General features: G+C 41.6%; 1 protein-coding gene across 5 annotated transcripts in view; it reads left to right on the forward strand.

Moving 5' to 3' along the window:
- Nucleotides 1-1,394: 1,394 nt before the first annotated feature.
- PLEKHM3 (pleckstrin homology domain containing M3) overlaps nucleotides 1,395-20,459 on the forward strand; it is a 168,184-nt gene continuing 149,119 nt past the window's right edge. For all 5 annotated transcript variants that reach the window (XR_005837584.1, XM_008687434.2, XM_040641349.1 and 2 more), the window contains exon 1: nucleotides 1,395-1,529. The gene's annotated coding sequence lies outside the window, so the exon portion shown is untranslated. The remainder of the gene's footprint in view (nucleotides 1,530-20,459) is intronic.

A 20,459-nucleotide genomic window follows, 5' to 3' on the forward strand; every position in this document is an offset into this window, starting at 1 on the left:
GCAGCCTGCTCTTGATTTTGGCTCAGGTCATGATGTCAAGGTCCTGGAATCAGCTACCCCCCTCCCCCATGGGGGGGAGGTCCTTGCTCAGCGGGGGGTGTGGTTGAGGATTCTCTCTCCCTCTGCCTTTGCCCCTCCCCAGCTTGCTCTCACATGGGCGCGCTCTGTCTCTCTCTCAAATAAAATAAATACACCTTAGGAAAAATTTTTTTTTTTAATTTTTAAAGATTTTTATTTATTTATTTGAGAGAGAGAGAGAGAGAAAGAGCAGGAATAGGGGAGGGAGAAGCCGGCTCCCCACTGAACAGGGAGCCGAAGGGGCTGGGGGTCTCAATCCCAGGACCTGAGCTGAAGGCAGATGCTTAACTGACTTGGCTGCCCAGGTGCCCCAAGAAAAGTTCTACGGTTAAAGATTTTCTCATCAATGTTTCAGGGAAAGGGGCAGGGGATCAGATTTTCGATTGGTTTCATGCTGATTTCTCTAGCCTCCTTTGACAACTTGTTGTTGTTGTTGTGGCTGTTGTTGTTTTGGCATCCATTTCTCCAGTCATTCATTCATTTGAACGGTGCTTTGTACCTGGTGCGAGAAAAGAAATAGTTCCTGCCCTCAGGAAGTTTATAGGTGAGGTGGGGTAGAGGTGGAGAAGCCAATAAAACAGGAAAATAAATGCGTAATTATAAATTGAGAAAATGGTTAGGAAGTGTGCTATGATAGGAAATAAAGTAGGGAAACTTCAAGGAAAGGCTTATCCAGCTAAACCAGCATATCTTCTTGAAAGTGGCCCAAATCACTGTGGGTTTGGTGGGATGGGGTGTCTGACTAAGGAGCACCCAGGCGCCAGTCGGTGCATATATGAACACGATACACACACACACACACCCCACTTTCTGTTTTGAGGGGAATCCGAATGGGGGTTGAAGACTTCCCATCAAAATCACCCCCTTTCAACCTGCTGTCTGCAACATGAAAGGACAGTGAAAATTGATTTTCTCTGCAGCTCCAAACCTGAAATGGGAAGCAACCTCCAGGTTGTAATAGTCCTATTTTCAGAAAGAACTTATCTGAGTAATTTTCTTAGGGAGCTGCTAAAAATGAGTCCAATCCTGCATCTGTTCCCAGTGAAATTTTCCAATCGCAAACATCCATTTGGGCGTTGGGAGGAGCAGTGGGGAGACTCTGCGGCACCCGCCATTGTTTCCAAAATGCGTGTGATAAAAACCGTGCAGAAGGAGACAGAGATAAGGCCCGGCGGTGCGGTCAGGCCCTGCCCGGCGGCCGGGTCCTGGGGCCAAAAAGACGAGTCCCTGCGACCTGGAACCTTGTGTGTCCGGGTCTCGCTTCCCGGGTGGCTGGGGGGAAGCATTTAAGAGCGGGACCGCGAGCCGCGCTTGTAAACAGACAGCCGGGCTGGGATGGTCGCCGGCCAGACGGGCTGTCACGGCGAGGCGGGCTTGCTGCGAAGCCGAGCCCCAGCCAGGAGTAGACTGCAGGCCCGGCAGGTGAGGGGAGAGGTTCCGCCGGCGGCCAGGTGAGCATCCGTCTGCTTCTGTGCTGCCTGGCTGGCCAGTGGGGGAAGGGTGTGGGGATGACAACGTTGTAACAAATATCCGAGGGCATCCCTGGGGTGGCGATGATTTTGCTGTTTGTTCCGTTCTCTGGTTTTGGTTTCGTGCTGGAGACTGCACTGCAGTGTCGTGGATAATGGGTGAGGGTAGGTTACATGATGCATTGTCTGCTTATTTTTATACAACGGGTATATAAGTAGAAAGCAGTTTGAAATAGCTGATCCCGTTCTGCGCGTTGTTTTTAGTCTGCCTGCTTCCTGGGTCCTAGAAACCAAATCTCAGCAGAGCCTTTGACTCACATCACGCCGGGGCTCCTAGAGAAACAGCGATCGTTCCCTCTGTGGACTCCGGTCATTTTTAATGTGTAGTAAACGATACTGTGTGACTGATGACAAGCATGATTTGGTCTTCTATGAGAGGATTACTAAGCTGAAACACCAGGATAAGAAAATTTCAGACCCACTCAATAAATGAAATACGTGTCTACTAAGATACATAGTTGAATGGCAAACTGAGATTGGTCTGGATTTATAGCTTGAAAAGCAGCGCAGATTTGAATTTAACAGGTTAAACTGAGATTGAGCTATGCTGTTGTAAACTTATTCGGAAGTTTTTTCCCTTCTTTTTTCCTCCTTGTAAAGAGAAACACTTCCTTTTCTTTATTTCATTTTAGTAGTCATAGTGAATTGCAATTTGTATTCATTCATAAGGTATTTTATTATATATTGACTACATATAAGTTTTAATTGTACCTATAATCAAATACAAGGCAGTTTTCATTTCATTAACTTGGAAAATGCCTTCACCAAAAATTGGGCTATATATAGACATGTCTCCTTCATCACATAGTCTAACTTTTAGTTAGAAGAGTATTAGATTAAATCAGAGAAGTGTACATCAAAGAAATAATATTAATGCCTTATGAGTTTGTCTTTAAAATGAATGTTTTCACAATGTAATGGTTCATAGCAAGAACTATAAAGCCAGACTGCCTGGATTGCAGTTCCTGCGTGGCCACTTCCTATTGTATAATGTTGGAAAGTTACCTGCTGTGTTTCCAAATATGTAGAATGGGTTTACTAATAGTACTGATCTCATAGGGTTGTTATGAGGATTAAATGAATTAGTATTTTTATTTTTTGTATTTTTATTTTTTAAAAAAGATTTTATTTATTTATTTGAGAGAGGGAGAGGGAGAGAGAATGAGCGGGGGGGGGGGAGAGGCAGAGGGAGAGGGTTATGGGGTTGGATCCCAGGACCCCAGGATCATGACCTGAGCCAAAAACCGATGCTTAACCGACTGAGCCATCCAGGTACCCCGAATTAGTACTTTTAAAGCGTTAAGAATAGTGCATATAATAATTGCTATATATATGTTTGTAAGTAAATACATAAGGGGCACCTGGCTGTCTCAGTTGGAAGAACATGTGACTCTTGATCTCAGGGTCATGAGTTCAAGCCCTACGTTGAGTGTAGAGATTACTAAAAAATAAACTATTTCATTGATTTTTTAAAAAATACATGTAATAAAAATAAACCAATGTTGAAAGTGGAATGGTGGTTGCAGAAGGTGGGGGAGGGGCAAAATGGAGAGTTTTGTTAAATGAGTGTAGTTTCAGTTTTGCAAGATGAAGAGTTCTATAGATTGGTTACACAACAATGTGAATGTACTTATTACTGAGCTGTACACTTGAAAATGGTTAAGATGGCAAAGTTTATAGGTATTTTCTCACAATTAAAATAAAAATCAGTGTTGGCAAAGTTAGGTATTAAGAATTCTTTTTTTTGGAGGGGGAGGGGCAGGGAGAGGGAGAGAATCTTTTTTTAAATTTTTTTTTTTTTAAGATTTTATTTATTCATTTGACAGAGAGAGAGCACGCACAAGCAGGGGGGAGGGCAGACTGGGGAGAGGAAGAACCAGACTCCCCGCTGAACAGGGAGCCTGATGCAGGGCTTGATCCCTGGATCACGATCTGAGCCAAAGACAGACGCTTAACCAATTGAGCCACTCAAGGCTCCCAGAGAGGGAGAGAATCTGAAGCAGGCTCCACACCCAGCACGATGCGCGGCTCAGTCTCACAACCCGGAAATCATGACCTGAGCCAAAATTAAGACTTAGACCCTTAACCAACTGAGCCACCCAGATACCCCTCAAAATTCTTATTAGCACGCAGCAGCCAACCACAGTTGCCTTTGCCATTGTGAATATGCAACTTCTTATAGTCATCAGTAAGATTCATTTATTTGGTAAATTCATGAATTAAGGTTTATCATAAAGAGCATGAACAAATGGTAAGAAAAAACACCGAAGACTCTAGAGCAGGCAGAATTGTAGAAATGCCCCTGTACCAAGATTGCATGCCCTGATCCGTGCAACCTGTAAAGATGATGAAATATCACTCTTTTGACTATATTATGTTATAGGACACAGTCGAATTTAAAATGGGGAAAATACCTGAGTAGTCCTAATCTAATCACAGGAGCCCATAAAAGTAGAGAGCTTTCTCTGGCTGGGGAAATCCAAACGATTTGTGAAGCTTGAGGAGGAACAACATGGGGTTGCTGTTTTGAAGGTGGAGGCAACACTCGAGAAGGAATGGGGGAGCCTTGAGGGATGCAGGATGCCTAGAATTGTTGGGGGTGGCCTAGCATGGAAACCGAACTTCAGACTCAGGGGCACAGTCTAGGAACTGGACTATGCCAACAACCTGAATGAGCTTAGAACTGGATTCTTTACCAGAGCCTTTAGATAAGAGTCCAGCCTGGCCAACAACACCTTGATTTTAACCTCGAGAGAGAGACCCTGAACAGGGAACCCAGTCAAGCTTACCGAGACTTCTGACCTACAGAACCGTGAAATAAGAAACAGGCGTTGCTTTAAGCTACTGAGTTTGTGGAAATTTGTTATATAGCAATAGAAAATTAATATAGACTCCAGCAGAAAAGTAGGCAAAAGACAGGAACAGAGTATCCATAGAAGAGAAAATTAAGTGACTAATAGAATATGAGAATACAGTGGCGCCTAGGTGGCGCAGTCGTTAAGCGTCTGCCTTCGGCTCAGGGCGTGATTCTGGCGTTATGGGATCAAGCCCCACATCAGGCTCCTCCGCTATGAGCCTGTTTCTTCCTCTCCCACTCCCCCTGCTTGTGTTCCCTCTCTCGCTGGCTGTCTATCTCTGTCAAATAAATAAATAAATAAATCTTTAAAAAAAAAAAAAGAATATGAAAATACATTCTCTTTTCATTAACCAAAGATACAAAAATTGGAACAACCGCAGGGGTCCCATTTTTTCCAGCTCTTAAATTTACATAGATTGTTAACAATTTCAGTTCTTCACATTAGTTAGTGTGCATTGGAGCAGACACTCTCAAATGCTGTGAGGGGTGAGCAAATGGTATAACCTCTCTGAAAAGCTCATTGGCTGAATGTATGAACAGCCTCACCAGTGCTCCTACCCCTTGACCTAATACTTCTACTTCTAGCAATCGATCCAAAGGAACTTAGAAATATTTTTATAGTTAATGTTCACAGATGCTTAATGTAGCTTTGTTTTCTCATAAATTGATGGGTTTTAGGCTTTGGCTCTAGACCCAGGTTAATTATACAAGTGAAAAAGAACTGTGATGGATATGTAACCATTTGCAAAAAGATGTCTGCATGTTCTGGCTAGGAAAACCAAGCTGGACCTGGGCCAGTAACATCTGCGTAACAAAACACTCAATGCTAATATTCATTGAATATTTATCAGATACTTGACATTTTCTATTCTAGTTTAATCATGTATGCAGGCTTCCCATAATACTCGAAGTCAGCTATACATTTACATATTTAAGAACAGGTAGGTAGATGGGTACTAATTACTTGTTTCAGAAGACCTGATTTTGATAGGAACCTGGAAAAGATTAAATCACGTGGGCAGATTTTTTTAGGATCCTCCATCTCTAGACAGTTTCCAGGGGCACCCAGAGCACTGATACTCTTTAATTTTTTCCCACTGGTTCTGTTTCCTGTTTTCATTTTGCTTTATTCTTTCATACCTACAAGAAATGTCTAGAAACTGTCTGTTGCCCCATTGGCACTAGCCAAATGGTGATTTTCTTCATGGAGAATGTTAATCCCTTAAAAGAAACCGTATGGAAGGATGTCTAGCAAGGAATTGCTTTTTTCTTTTCCCTTTTTCTTTTAAAGTGATTTTGCCTTTGGTTCATAAGTAGCTGAACCATATTCTTAGCTTAGAGCTTCTAGCGCAAGCTGTATAATTCTGAGAACTGGGTACTGAGTGACGGCATGATAAAAATAACCACCGGTGGTAAATTCCATGCATTATGTTTGCTCTCCTTCATTGGTTACTGTGGATATTACCAGACAGACAATAAAAAGCCCACACAATTTACCTTCATACTGACAATAAGGTAAGAACTGTATTTGGTTTGTGGATGTAATTAGTCTTGATGGCAGCATGAGTTATAAGCAAAAACCAAAGTTAAAATATAGAGGCCATTGTATTGAGATATCGGGCATGCTATTTTCATTAACGGTTTGTTTGTGTTTCATACACATTAACTTTAATTTGAGTATGTGTTTCAAATTGGATTCTCCAATTATATGCCGTGTTTGTGAGTGCAGTAGAGATTTGTCCAGTTATCTTGATTAGTGTAACCAATTTATAATTCAATACAAACTAAAGGTGCCCAGTTCTGCATTATCCAGTTTACTTGTGGACATTTATCTAATGGGGAAATTGCTAAATATCCACTTCACTTTGTGGCGTGTATATGTGATTGTAAATGCAGGGTTCAGTCAAAGAATAGGGAATATGTATTATAGGTTAGAAAACATCAGAAAGGTAACCAGTTTTTATGCTCTAGGAAATTAACTAAAAGATGTTTTCCCACGTGTTCTTGATCCATTTGAATCAGCACTTTAGCTTTTCCAGAACAGCTTTTCTTCTACTCTCAGGGGTTCATTGATTCGTTGGCTGAACAAGTAAGAGTTGAGCACTTGTTTTGTGCTGTGCAACATAGCTCTTGTACTTGGAGCCAGGAGTACAACTTTGAATAAAGCAGGCACTCTTTGCCTTCATGAAACTTATGGTCTCGTGAGGGAGACAGACAAGTAAACAGGCCATTTTACACAGCATGAAGGGCATTATAATTGAGGTCAGGATGCTGTGGGAACACATAAGAGGGATGACCAAAATGGACGTGGGAGGGCAGGGAAGAAGTGACAACTTCAGCAGAGACCCAAAGGCTGAATTAAAATTAGGCAAGTTGTGTCCCTGCGTGTTGTGGGGTGGGGGGTAAAGAGGGAGAGTCAAGAGATGAGCTCAGGAAAGTAAGTGGCCGTGAGCTCTTACGGGCAATGTTAAGAAGTGTATGGTTTCTCCAGAAGACAGCAGGGTTTCAATTTTAGAAAGCCCTCCTGGGTTGCACTGCAGTGACTGGATTAGAGGAGGGCAAGACTGAAGGGAAGAAGACTGGGTGGTGGTGTCTGAACTAAGACAATGAAGAAAGAGAGGAATGGACAGATTTGACGGATGTGGTAGAGGTAGAATTAATACGACTTGCTGTTTGGAGTGATTGCAGGTGCAGGAGCCACAAGGGCCAAGGGTTAGTGATGTTCAGTTTTTGGGGCAGATGATGGTGTCCTTCACTGTATGGACAATACCAGGTCGAGGGGCAGGTTGAGGGTAAGATGAGGAGCTGGGTTTGTGCATATTTAGGAGTTAGGGAACATCCAAGAGGCAGTTGCATTTGTGGGTATAGCGCTCAGGGGAGTAATCTGTTCCTCATCCGCCACGTGGACTGCAGCTGAAGCCTCAGAAATGGAGACTGCTCAGATAGAAGAGGAACTAAATAAGAGGGTTATGGGGAAAATGGAGGAATACCCGCATTTATGATATGAACATTAAGAGGAGCTCATAGTGCGGACTGAACTGAGCATCCAGAGATAAAGGAGAAATATCAGGAGAGGCTGCATCAGTGTATTCGTGAGAGCAATGCAGAGTGGGCGTTCAATAGGTCAGATACTGCTGAGGGGTCAGGTCGGACGTGCAGTGAAAAGTCTCCTGGGTTTAGCAGCAAGGAGATAGTTGATGACCTTTGCCTCTGCAGTTTCAGCTGGGACAGAACCGGATTGCCTCTGGAGGGGGGGGGGCGCGAATGAATGGGTGGTGAGAAGTAGAGTCAGAAAGCATATAGAGCAAGTTTCTTCTAGAAGCTTGGAATTAAATGGGAGGAGGAGAAAATATTTTAACTGTAGAGGAACTTGGAGGGCAAGGGAGGGTTTTACTTATTTGGTTTTTCTTTTTCGAGGAGAGATACTCCTTTTGAATCATCATGCACTTGCACTGTTGAATCTCCCCACCCCAAGACCACCAGAAAAGCAGAAACACAGTAACTCTTGCTGACTTGAACAGTGCAGGCATTCCTGGAGTAGATTAAAAGCTGTCTCACAGTTTCCTAAACTGATTGCTGTCACCACTCTCTGTACCAGTTCGTTGGTTTATAATGAGAGGAGATCAAAGAGAATGCGGTGACCTCTTCCGTGGCACCACACAGACCCCTGTCGGCATCCTGTACCCTACTTTGGAGTTCACAAAGTACTGCATTATGTCATTTGACTTGCTCTCTAAGACAGCTTTTGAAGAGGGTAGGACAGGTGTCCTTATTTGACCTGTATCAAGGTAACTGGAATTCAGGTTCACATGGCTTGCCCAGAATCACACCTTTGGTGGTGGTGCGTGGAATATTGAAACTGAGGTCTTCCAGTTCCAGGTCTTATGGTCCCGAAGTGATTGTCCTTCACTGAAATGTTAGATATATGTCTATGGATTCCTGGTAGTGTGGTCATATGAAACCTGGCCTTATCTTTCAGTAGACTTAAGAAACAAGACTGAAGGTTGTGGGTCAGTTTTGTTACTTTGATTGAGCCCCACGTACAATGATATTCTTACCCCCAATCCTCCCTGCAAAAAGTTCGGTTGGTTTTAGAAGGAGGCACTTTATTTGGGCATGTCTTAATAGTTAAAATATGTTAGAATTATCTATAGTCACATTTAATTTGAAAATATTTCTTTAATTCTTTTGACAGAAATGCTTATTAGCAGGGTGGTTTTTTTTTTAAGTAAACATTTTTACAAGTGTTTCTATTTATTGGCTAAATGAAAAATGATGTCTTAGGGAAACATTAGTAAAAGGTTTGGGCAATTAGGACTGTGTCAACATTTGCAAAAGCACTTATTTGGCCTAAATGAAGTCACAGTTATTATACCTTTGCAGACATTCCAAGTAATGTGTTCAAGGTCACAAAGAGAATTGAGGTTAGCTATTTAGTTAGAGAACAGCTTTTTACTCTGTTTGTTCAGGGACCTCTCATCCACCATTCCCTCAGAGAACTTACAATGACACAGAAGTATTACAGACATGATATTTTGAATAAATTAGGTATAAACTGTTTCCCTGGGTGTAAAGATGATTTTTAGCATTTAACTTTCTGAGTTGTGGGATTAACAAAGATTTAAAAATAGTTTAAATAATTATTAATTATTAATAATAAATAATTTAAAGTTGCTGATGTTTGACACTAAAATTCAAAGCACCATGTGTGTAAAATTTTAGCTGTATTATCTCAGGGTAGTTAATTTGCTATTAAATGCCATGCAGGGCTGTATGTGCGTTTTAGAGTCTTACTTCCACTCACTGGCCATATTACTTTGGACACATAACTTCATCTGTTTAAGTCTGAGTTTCCTTTTCTGTAAAATGGTAATAATAGCAGCCCTCTGAGAGGGTTGTTGTTAGGATTTAACAACATGATGCAGATAAAGGGCTTAAATAATGACTGCCCTTTAGTAACTCAGAAATACTAGCAATGACTTCCTAATCTTGGTCTTGGGTTAGAAGTTATGAGAACTGTCTTTATTTTGCTTTAAAACATTTTATTAAATACATCATTCCACATTCAAATGTGTCCGTCCACATTGAATGAGCCCTTTGTAGGACATTTTTAATGAGTTTAGTAGTGGTAGTCTTAGAAGATGAGCAGCTATTTGAGCCCCAATTATCGTATGCCTATCATCTTAATGTCAAGTCAAAAGAGTTAAAGAGGGGTGCTTAGCTAAGCATCTGCCTTTGGCTCAGGTCACGATCCCAGGGTCCTGGGATCAAGTCCCATGTCAAGCTCCACACCCAGCGGGGAGTCTGCTTGTCCCTCTCCCTCTGCCCCTTACCCCACTTTTTCTTTTTTCTCTCTCTCGCAAATAAATAAATAATCTTTTAAAAAAAGGTTAAGGAAATATGGACCAATCACAACTCCAGAATGTTTACATGCTGCTGCATTGTTTTCTAGAAATCCATTCCATACTCATGAATATAGTCCATAATAAAATAAATTTAAATCCAGAACTGGAGGTGAAAATGTAGTTCCCACTGTTCTTCTCCTTCACATTTTGTAAACTTTTCCTTTGTTCCGTTTGCTGGACAGAGATTTTTCTGACCTTCATGTTGTACATAGTAAAATAACAAAGACTCATCCTATTATTTTACCTTACCTTGTCCTTATCGTTGAAGGTCATAGACTGTTTTGTCTGCCTTTGCCAGCCTTGCTTCTTTCCTGACCGAATTGTAAGAGGCTGCTTGGTAGTCAAGATTGTTGTCACAGATTTAAGTCAAAAAAGGAGGGAGGGGTCATGGATGCAGTTCATCACCACCAAGAATGTCTCTCCTTTCAAATAAGGAGTCACCTTTTGCTTAGACCTTATCATGGGTCTGAGATTCTCAGGAGGCCATTTAACAAAGCTCCAGGCTCACTTTTTAACAAGTTCAGTTGTAGCAGAGAGTGGGAAAAAAAAATCATTTAATTACGTCTCATGTACATTCACCCTGCCTGCCCATAGGATACTGGTTTCGTGACTACGTGCTAACCCATAGGCTGATTGTTATTTTGAAGGTTAAAGTTTAAGTATTTTCCCTTCTGCTAATCAGCTGCAGTGACCTAAGGAATTAAGGTTAAAAGGAAGTGAGGCATTTATTCATTTCCCATGACATCCCAGCCACAGGGCAGAGGCCTTCTGTTGGCCAGAGGTCTTCTGTTGGCCAGTGATGTTTCTGTGGGTCAGAAAGACTTGGGCAGCTTGTGAAGAGCCCTCTGCATTGGTGCCTTCCATTGTGCCATTGTTAGTTTACTTTGAGCTTACTCTTTGGTGGAGCCTTTGAAGCTCTTACCGTAGGCTGATAGCTTTGTGCCAGAAGCAGCATCATTTCTGGAACAGGTATGATTGGTTTTGTTTGGTTGTTTGTTTCCTTGTCTTTGGTTTCTTCCAACTTGAAGTCATCTCTGTGTAGACTGTTACATCATTTAATTGTGTTCAGTCATTACTCTTTATTATCTCTTGATTATTAATGATTCCTTATTTATGTTCCTGTAACACCTTTTGGATCCTTCTGTTAAGGCACTGTTGACACTTGATTTTATGTTGTTTCCCCACTAGCTGGTACACTCTTCTAGGGCAGAAGTTCTGGTTTTGTGTCCCTAGCCTCTATCAGAGTGTTTGGGTACTTGGTCCATCCTTGTAAAGGCTTGCCGAGTATAAATGGTTGTATGGTTGGTAATCAGCTAGCTTCTGATAGGAATAGTAATTGCTTTAGATTTTTACAAAGAGCTTTCATATACATTATCTGCATTTGTGCTCTACAATTCTCGAAGGTAGGTGGGGGCAGGCATTGGCAGAATTTCCATTTTGCAGATAAGGAGGGCCCGGAAGTCCTGAGTCAGCCTGACTTGCTTGTAGTCATTCAGCATAGAAGGCAGTGCTGGGACGTTAACCCTTTCTGGTCTCAGAAATTTGTGTTCTCATTGCCACACCTCTGTTCCATTGAACAAACTAAAAACTGGGTGGCAAATTGTCAGATTCAGTCTACTTACAGTTTATGGTCCTTCTAACATCAGGGCCCCTGAGCAATTTAAGGTGATTTAAAAGGTAATTGAACTTGGTTGGCCCAGTGATTAGACAGGGATTCCAGGAACCTCTTTTTGTTCCCCATAGGGCCTTTGACTGACAAGAGATGAGTCATCTTGGTTTCTCTTTCATCATCTTTAAAATAATCCTGCTACTTTTTCTTACCTCTCTCTGTTTACTACTAGTTTTTATCAAGAAGCTTATCAAACACTTTATAAACCGAACTCTAAGCCATGCATATGAAAATGATGATTCTCAGTAGAGCTGAGTGGTTATATGAGTTGATGACATCTTTAAAGCTACGTTCTTGGTTCTTTTTGGGTGGCTTGCATATCCGGGTCTCTGAACCTCCCTGGTGGTTGTTACCTTCATTGTTATGATCTGTCACATATTCAGCTTACAGCTGGCTTGACTCGGATGGCACCTACGTGGACTAGGAAGTTATTCCCTGTTGCAGTTGGAGGCTGACTGTAGCAAGATGTGATTTTTATGATGAAAGTTTTCACCTACTTCACCTCAGTCCTAGATAATTTGGGTCAGCATTTTGTTTGTTTTTTAATCTCTATTCCTTGCCGTGGAGGTAAAGGGAAGTGGAAAACATTATGAGTCTGCATTTTTAGACACACAACTGAAGTTTGTGTCTGTTTGGTTTCTAAAAGTGGGACATATTAGAACTCTGGTGGTTTTATGAAATGGGATTCCCAGTAGGAGCCTTGACATTCCGATCCAGTGGTTGACATAGGAGCATAGTAGCATTACTGCCTTCAACGGCAAAGCAATCTGAGATTTGAAGTGCCATGCTTATACTTAGTTTAGTTTCTGGGAAAAACATCTTGGGGCATCAAATGTCTCAGTGATTTTGCAAGTGGCAAACAATAAGCAAGCACAGAGATGTACTGAAAAATGCTTTAAATTGATTGCCTGGTGTATTTCAAGGGGAACATCTCTTTACTGGCATTAGAAAGAGCTTGAGCTCTTAAGTCAGTGGAAAATGAGACCAGCCCAACTACTGATTTGCAGTGGTTCACGAAACGATTCCCTAGTGCTGCATAGGTGCTTTTGTTTCTATAAAAGGTCTGAATGAGGTATTGGCTGCCTGACCTTTGCCATGTTATTTTTAAACCTGATTTCTATAGCATAGAAGCTTTCTCTACCAAGAAAAATCTTAAAAGCTCAAGTCAACATATGTGTTGTCAGATATTACTTAAATAAGCTTATAATGAATTCAAATGTACTTTTGCCAGAAACTCAGAGTGGTATTTATATTTACAGATGTCAGTGCTTTGAAAACTTACTCTTTATTCAGTTGTTCATTCAACAAATATTTGCTGAGCACCTATTGTGTACTAGCCATAGTTATAGGCCCAGTGGAGGTTATAAAAATGAAATAGGTTAAAATCACCACTCTCAAGTTGCTGTAAGTCCAGTAGGGTAGGTGTGTGACCTCAGGCAAATTATCTGTCTTTGGGGCGCCTGGGTGGCACAGCGGTTAAGCGTCTGCCTTCGGCTCAGGGCGTGATCCCAGCGTTCTGGGATCGAGCCCCATATCAGGCTCCTCCGCTATGAGCCTGCTTCTTCCTCTCCCACTCCCCCTACTTGTGTTCCCTCTCTCGCTGGCTGTCTCTATCCTGTCAAATAAATAAATAAAATCTTGAAAAAAAAATTATCTGTCTTTGAGCCTCCATTTTCTGTCTGTAAAATGGAGGTAATAATACTGATATTATACATCGTGAGGCTTAGAGATCTAAAATATCAAGCAGTGTAGCTGGCACAGTATGGGCTTCTGATAAATTATAATTATTATTGTCATCATTTCAGAAAGAACAGGGCAGCATGCAATATATGTTGTGGGACAGTACCAAAGACATCCTGTGGACATTTAAAGAAAAGAGCAGACTGTTTTAGGATCAGGGATTAAAGAAAGCTTGTGGAAGAAGTGGCATTGAAGCTTGTAGAATTTTGTAGGTAGAGGTGGGGAGAGGGTACCTCAGAGGTAACTGTGTTAAGTAAAGTTCTGGAGTTGGGAAAACATTGCATTGCAGTTTGGAGGAAAAGTATTATATGGAAGACAAGTGAGCAGTTGGGCAGGCAAGCCAGGCCAAGGTTGTGAAAGGTTTAGAGTGTCGGGTGAGCAAGTTGGCCTTGTCAACAGAAGCTTCATTGAAGGATTTTATTTGCTACTGTCCCCCCTGCCTAGAATAGTGCCCAGCCCATGGTGAGCATTTAGCAAATATTTATTGAATGAATCTGATTGTGATTTTAGACAAATTGAGCTTAATTTTGTCATGAGATAAGCCAGGTAGAAAAGTCTTATGAATAGTTGGAAACCTAGGACCAGAGGTCAGGCCTGGGATTGAGATCAACAATGGATGTTTGGAAAGCATGAACATAGAAGTAATTATTGAAGCCACAAATGTGAATAAATGGACCTCGGGAGAATATGTAGCTGTAGTTAGAGAAGAGAACTCAGGCAGTGCCCACATTTGTCGAGGGGACCAGTAAGGAAGGGAGGAAAATGGAGACCCAGAGTGAGGCAGTAGAAATGAGAGGAAAGGTCAGAGTATGTGATGTCTGTGAAGCCCCATGTTTGAGGAGAAGCTGGTTAACAGCATCAAAGAGGCTGAGGACTTGGAAGAACACTAGTCGTGTACTGAGAAAGTCTTTGGGGAGCTGTAGAAGGAAGGTTCAGTCGAGTTGAGACTTGGGCTAGGTTGAAGGTGTAAGGGACACATTCACATTCTGGGACATTGCTTGTTTTTTTTTCAAGGTTAGTGTTATTTGCTTTTTGAGCATACATGTAACAGACAGTGTGCCCAAATTGTATATATAATCTGATTCCAATTAAATACTGGACAAAACACACCTAACTATTGATTTATTGTCTCTGAGTTATGAGTTCATGACTGATTTTTATGTTCTTTGCCATATCTGTCAGTACTTTCCAGAGTTTCTATGAATGTTTATTGCTTTTAGAACTGGGAAAACACTATACCACTTATTTTTTCAAATGTTATTCTCCTAGTGTGTTACATTGCAATAGATTTCTCATTTATTAAAACTTGTATAGAATGTAGCCATTTAATGTTCCTTCTAGGCCTATGAAATGGGATTCCACCTGTGTTTCTAGCTGTCCTTTTCCTCTGAAAGACCCTGAACTCCTTATGAGGTCCACACCAACACCATTTCCTTATCTGCTGTTTGTGGCTTGCCTGTGCTCCCTCCACATGCGTACATTGTCTTTATGTCAGAGCACCATGACAAAGTCATTCTCTCTTGTAGCCTCATAGTCCAGAAAAGTATTTACTAGGGTCAGATCCTTTCGTGGTGGATTCTTTACATTATATAACTTAGAAAATTTTCAGTCAGCTGCAGCCTTAAGCAAAGTGAAGAACACAAAGTGCTGACTGTCCTGGTGATCCCTCCTCATTGTCATGTTTGAAAATGGATTGGCAGAAACAGTTCACCCTAGGTGTCTTCGGTGTTGCCCTTTTCTGTCTAGTCCAGCTGCTTCTAAACTGCTTGTTAGACACCCTCTCAGCACTCATCGAATTCTGATTACAAGCCATTTAGTCAAATGGGAGGAAGTCAGCGCTTTAACCGTCCAGCTTGGGAGAACATGGCGCCTTTGTGTGGGTTGGGCTGGTATTGTTCTCATACCTGCTTCTGCCTCAGTGTGGGAGGACTGCCGTATTCATCCTGTTAATTAGTCTGGCCTAATGAGCATGTAAACAGCAGATTTCCTTGTTAGAAAATAGCAATACACTGATTCTCCATCCTGTTACATTTTGAGGCATTCAGGGGACTCTTTGGGTTGAGCTTTTATTACCACACTGACAAATGGACTTTAATTTGTCAATATGTTAAATAGGAGAAATAACCCTTTTTACAGAAAGGGTATTTTGTATAAAAATAAGATAAAATATCTATAGGTCATTGAGTTTGGCTGAAAAGTAGTGTATTATAAGTAGTTGGTTGCTGACTTTGCCTTTGTTGGGCTGACACACCTTTGAAGGTATAGACTAGGAACATGTGGTGGTCGAATGGATGAGGTCTGGTGGAGTGCTCCATAATTATATGGTAGTTTACATATTTTAAAGGCGTGTTGGAACAGCTACCTAGTGAGTGATCCACAGGCATAGCAGTTTGATGTTAGCAACTTTATTGGATACAGGTAGCTGAGTAAAGCACCCAGAGGTTAAATGGTTTGCCAGAGGCCACCCAGCACGTGTGTGTGGCTGAGCCAGATTTAGAACACAGTTCTAATTAGCTCCTAATTTCCAGTTTTGTGCTGAGGCAAACCACACTGCACCTACACACTCATTTTATTTAGTTCACTTTGTCAAAGGAACATAATGTTCATATTTTGACCTGTCTGAATATGCTGTTGTTATTTCTAACTAATTAATTTCAAAAACCAAATGAGGCAAGCTAGGAAGAGGTGTTTACTTACAGAGACTAAACTTGGCATTAGATCTATGTATTGTTGTGAATTTGAGGCATATGTATCCTAGGGAAAAGATGAAGTTCTAAAAAGAATGAGTTTGAAAAGTGGAGCCCCAAAGGATGAAGACACAAAGATTATATAGGAGGTTATGTAAGGCACCCTGCCTGGTGTCCAGTCATGTAGAGTGTAGAGTGGGGTACGTGGAATAGAGATTGTTGATCATTTCAGTGCAATATGGCAAACCAAGGGTGCTATGAGAGAGCCTGAGCAATTGGGAAGGGCCCCCCCAACTTGGAGCAAAGCATGGAGGAGTAAAACAGCAAGGTGAATGTTGGTTAGAATACAAACTGGAGGTCATGAAAGGCCATGAATGTCATGCAAAGGAGTAACAGTGTGTTCATTCAACACACGAATAGTTAGTGCCTTTTTTTTTTTTTTTAAGCTTGCCAGACACTATTCTGTTCACTTGGGATACCTTAGTAAACAAAGTGAGCATAAATTCCTGCCCTTGAGGAGCTTATATTTTATTAGTTAGGAACATGAGACATTAAATAAATAAGTAAATTAAGTGGTACTTTAGAAGATGGTAATTGCATAAGGAGAAAAGGTCAAGCTGGGTGATCAAGGTTAACATGAACAGTGGTAAGTCATGATAGTAGCTACCCTTGATAGGATGTGATGAGAATGGCACTTCGCCTCTGGTTTTTTTTTCCCCCAAAAACATATAGCACTAGTCTAATCGTGAGAAAAACATCGAACAAATCCCAAATGAGGGACAATCTATAAAACACCTGGCCAGTACTCCTCAAAATTGGCAAGATCATCAAAAACAAATAGTCTGAGAAACTCACAGCCAAGAGGAGGTTAAGGAGATAGAGATATGACAACTAAATGTCATGTAGTATCCTGGGTAGAATCCTGGGACAGAAGAAGGATATTAGAAAAAAGTGAGGAGGGGCGCCTGGGTGGCACAGCGGTTAAGCGTCTGCCTTCGGCTCAGGGCGTGATCCCGGCGTTATGGGATCGGGCCCCACATCAGGCTCCTCCGCTATGAGCCTGCTTCTTCCTTTCCCGCTCCCCCTGCTTGTGTTCCCTCTCTCGCTGGCTGTCTCTGTCTCTGTCAAATAAATAAATAAAATCTTTAAAAAAAAAAAAAAAAAGAAAAAAGTGAGGAAATCCCAATAACGTATGAACTTTTGTTAATAATAATATATCAATACTGGTTCATTAGTTGTGACAGATGTGCCGTACTAATATAAAATGTCACATGGAGGAAACTGGTTGCAGGCGTTGTTGGGACTCACTGTACTATCACTGCAATCATTTTGTAAATATAAAACTTTTAACATTTTAAGTTTGTTTAAAAAAAGCAGAGTAAAGGAACTTAGATGTCCAGGGTGGAGATGTCTGTTATAATTTTAAATAGGATGGTTAGGGTAGGCTTCATTGAAAAGGTGACATGAGCAATTACTTCAGGAGAGAGTTGAGCATGTTGGTTCTGAGGGAACAGCCAATGCAAAGACCCTGAGGTGAAGGTGAGAACATGCCTACAAGCTTGTGAATCCGCACAGAGGCCAGTGTGGCCAGATCCGAGGGAGGGTTGGCAGTAGGGAGAGTGTGAGCTCATGGGGGAGGGACGGTGGAGCAGATTGAGGTAAATGCTTTTAGGCCATGGTTAGTCATGTATTGTGTGCCAGGAACCATGCCACGTATTGTCTTATTTAATTCTCCCAACTGTCCTGAGAAAGAAATAGTATTAGTTTGCTGATTATGCAAACGAGAAAACTGAAATTAAAGAGGGTAGTAACTTGCTGAAGTCCCACTGCTGGTAATTGGTGGAGCCGCAGTTCCTTCCTTGCTGGACTAGACCTTCAAGGAAACTACTGCCCACAAGAAAATCTGACTCTGCTTGTTGTTGTTCTTTTAAGTTGTGGTAAAAAACACATATAAAATTTATCATCTTAACCATTTTTGTCTGTCCGTAGTGTTAAGTATATTCCCATTGCTGTGAAACAGATCTCCAGAACTTTTTCATCTTGCAGATCTGAATATCTATACCCCTTAAACACCACCTGCCTTCTTTGCCATCCCCCGAGCTCCTGGTAAACCACCATTCTACTTTCTGCTATGAATTAGACTACATTTGATTCCTCATCTACATTGGATCATGTAGTATTTGTCTTTTTGTGACTGGCTTATTTTTCTTGGTATGATGTCCTTGCAGTTCATTCATGCTGTAGCAGATGACAGGATTTCCTTGCTTTTTAAAGGCTGAATTCTATTCTGTTGTACAGATCTATACCACATTCTGTGTATCAGTCTGTTTTGTCAGTAAAGTTTGATCAGACACAGACAAGCCCATCATTCCCATGTTGTCTGTGGCTGCCTTCCACACTCCAACAGTAGAGGTGAGTAGTAGCAAACCTAAAGCCAAAGCTACTTACTCCTTACAGAAAATGTTTGCTGACTCTTATTCTATTTGGGAGACTCTGAAGGGTTTAGAGAAGTGATGTGGAGGCTGCATTAGAGGGAGGAAGGCAAGAGGCAGGAAGACCTTTCTGGTTTTGTGGGGACAGGGACACAGGTGTGGAGATGGGGCTTGCCCTCAAGAAGCTCATAGTCTAATTGAGGGGAAAAAGACGATTGACAAAGGTGACTTGTTCAGTGATGGTTTAGACATTCAGGGAAGGAAGAGACTTGAAAGGACTGAGTCCTCAGGAAAGACTTCAGAGAGAGCAGGGATTTGGGATGGGATGGATCAGATTTGACACAGGGTATGGAGGAGTGCACCTCCTTCTCAGGAGGCCTTCTCAGCCACACCTTACGCATAAGGGTAAGACAGCGGGAAGCACTTAGAGCTGTGCCGGGCATGTAGTAAGAGTTCCGCTACTCTTGTAGTAATCTAAGTTCCATGACAGCAGGATGTGTATCTCATTTGTTCACTGTAGTATCACCTGTGCTTAGACCTCAGTAGCTGCTTCAATAAATATTTATGGAATGAATACAACAATTCATGTAACCCTAAATAACTCTTTTTAGCTATTTAATTTGTACTGTGCAAATACAGGCAAAGAGCTGGACCTCTCACACTGATCTGTCAATTCATTCATTACACTAAAGAGTAATTTTTTTTTTAACTGTTAAAGCAGCAGCTATCTTTACCGTTTATTGCTAGAGATAGTCATGTGGTAAGAGGTGGTAAGTCAGAGGTACTGGCAACAAAGGAAAAAGAAGAAAAGAAAACAATGTTAATAATCCTAAAGACAGCCACTCAAAAATAATTCATTAACTGAAAAAATATTTGTTAAACTGCGGCTGTGTTCTGGAGGTGCAGGGGTGAGCACAATAGACACAGTTGCTGCCTAAGAGGGGCTATTGACATTGAAACTGGTAATTACAAATGTAACGTGTGACAGGCACGTAAGTGCCATGGAAACTTAAACAAGGACGTTTAACCTAGTCTGGGACACCAGAGGGTCTTTCCCTGAGGAAACGACAAGTCCTGATTATTGGTTGCTTTGTGACAAAATACTCCCAAACTTAGTATCTTAAAACAGTCTATTGCCTCTCACCGTTCTGGGCTGCCTAGGCTCAGCTGGACAGTTCTTACTTGGGATCACTTATGAGCTGCAGTTAGATCCTGACTGGGGCTGGAATCCTCTGCAAGCTTGACTGGGCTGTCATCCAAGATGGCTTCTTCACGCACATGCCTGGTGCCTCCCTGCTGCAGTGTGACCTCTTTCTAGCAGATAGCCTTACTTCCTAGATAACAGCTTAGAGCTCCAAGAGATAGGAAGAGGAGGCTGCCAGGCCAGGTAAGGGCTGTACCTCAAATGGGCACAGCATCATTTCTGCCACACTCTATTGATCAAAACGTCACAAGTCCTGCCCAGATTCAAGGCAGTGGAAAAATAAAGTCAGTTCTTGATGGAGGAATAACAAGATTTCATTGCAGAAAAACATGTGGGATAGAATTTGTTGTGGCCATCTTTAGAGAATGCAAGTCTGTCACTTGATGTTAGGTTGAATGATAATTTGGCATTAGATAGGCAAAAGAGAGAGAGGCAATGAGAACAGCTTTGTGGACAGGACTGGAAGTCAAAAAGTAAACCTCGGAGGGATTAAAAGGCCTGTGTGACTGATGGAGGAGGAAGAGGAAGGGTGGCAGGAAAATGCTGGGTCACACAGAGAACAGCAGAAGTTTTTAGGGTATGATTAGAGGGCTAAATGCATATTTCTATCAGAAAGGAAGGGGAATAGCTGCATAAGTTCCAAACAGAGGTAATGGAAAACACTAAATAGTGAAAATAAAAAGTCCTGTAATGAAAAGTACAGGTTAGGCTAGAGAAGGACTTGGGGTGGAGTGGGTACGGGTCAGGGAAATCTTGCCCCAAATCACTTAGCTCACATGAAATAATTGGGAGTTGAACCCAGAACTGACTCCAGAGCTCAGACCCTTTACACTATATTGCTCACCACACTACCTAAGG

Source organism: Ursus maritimus, unplaced genomic scaffold (assembly GCF_017311325.1).
Source record: "Ursus maritimus isolate PB19 unplaced genomic scaffold, ASM1731132v1 scaffold_1, whole genome shotgun sequence".
In the NCBI taxonomy this organism is placed as follows: Eukaryota; Metazoa; Chordata; class Mammalia; order Carnivora; family Ursidae; genus Ursus; species Ursus maritimus.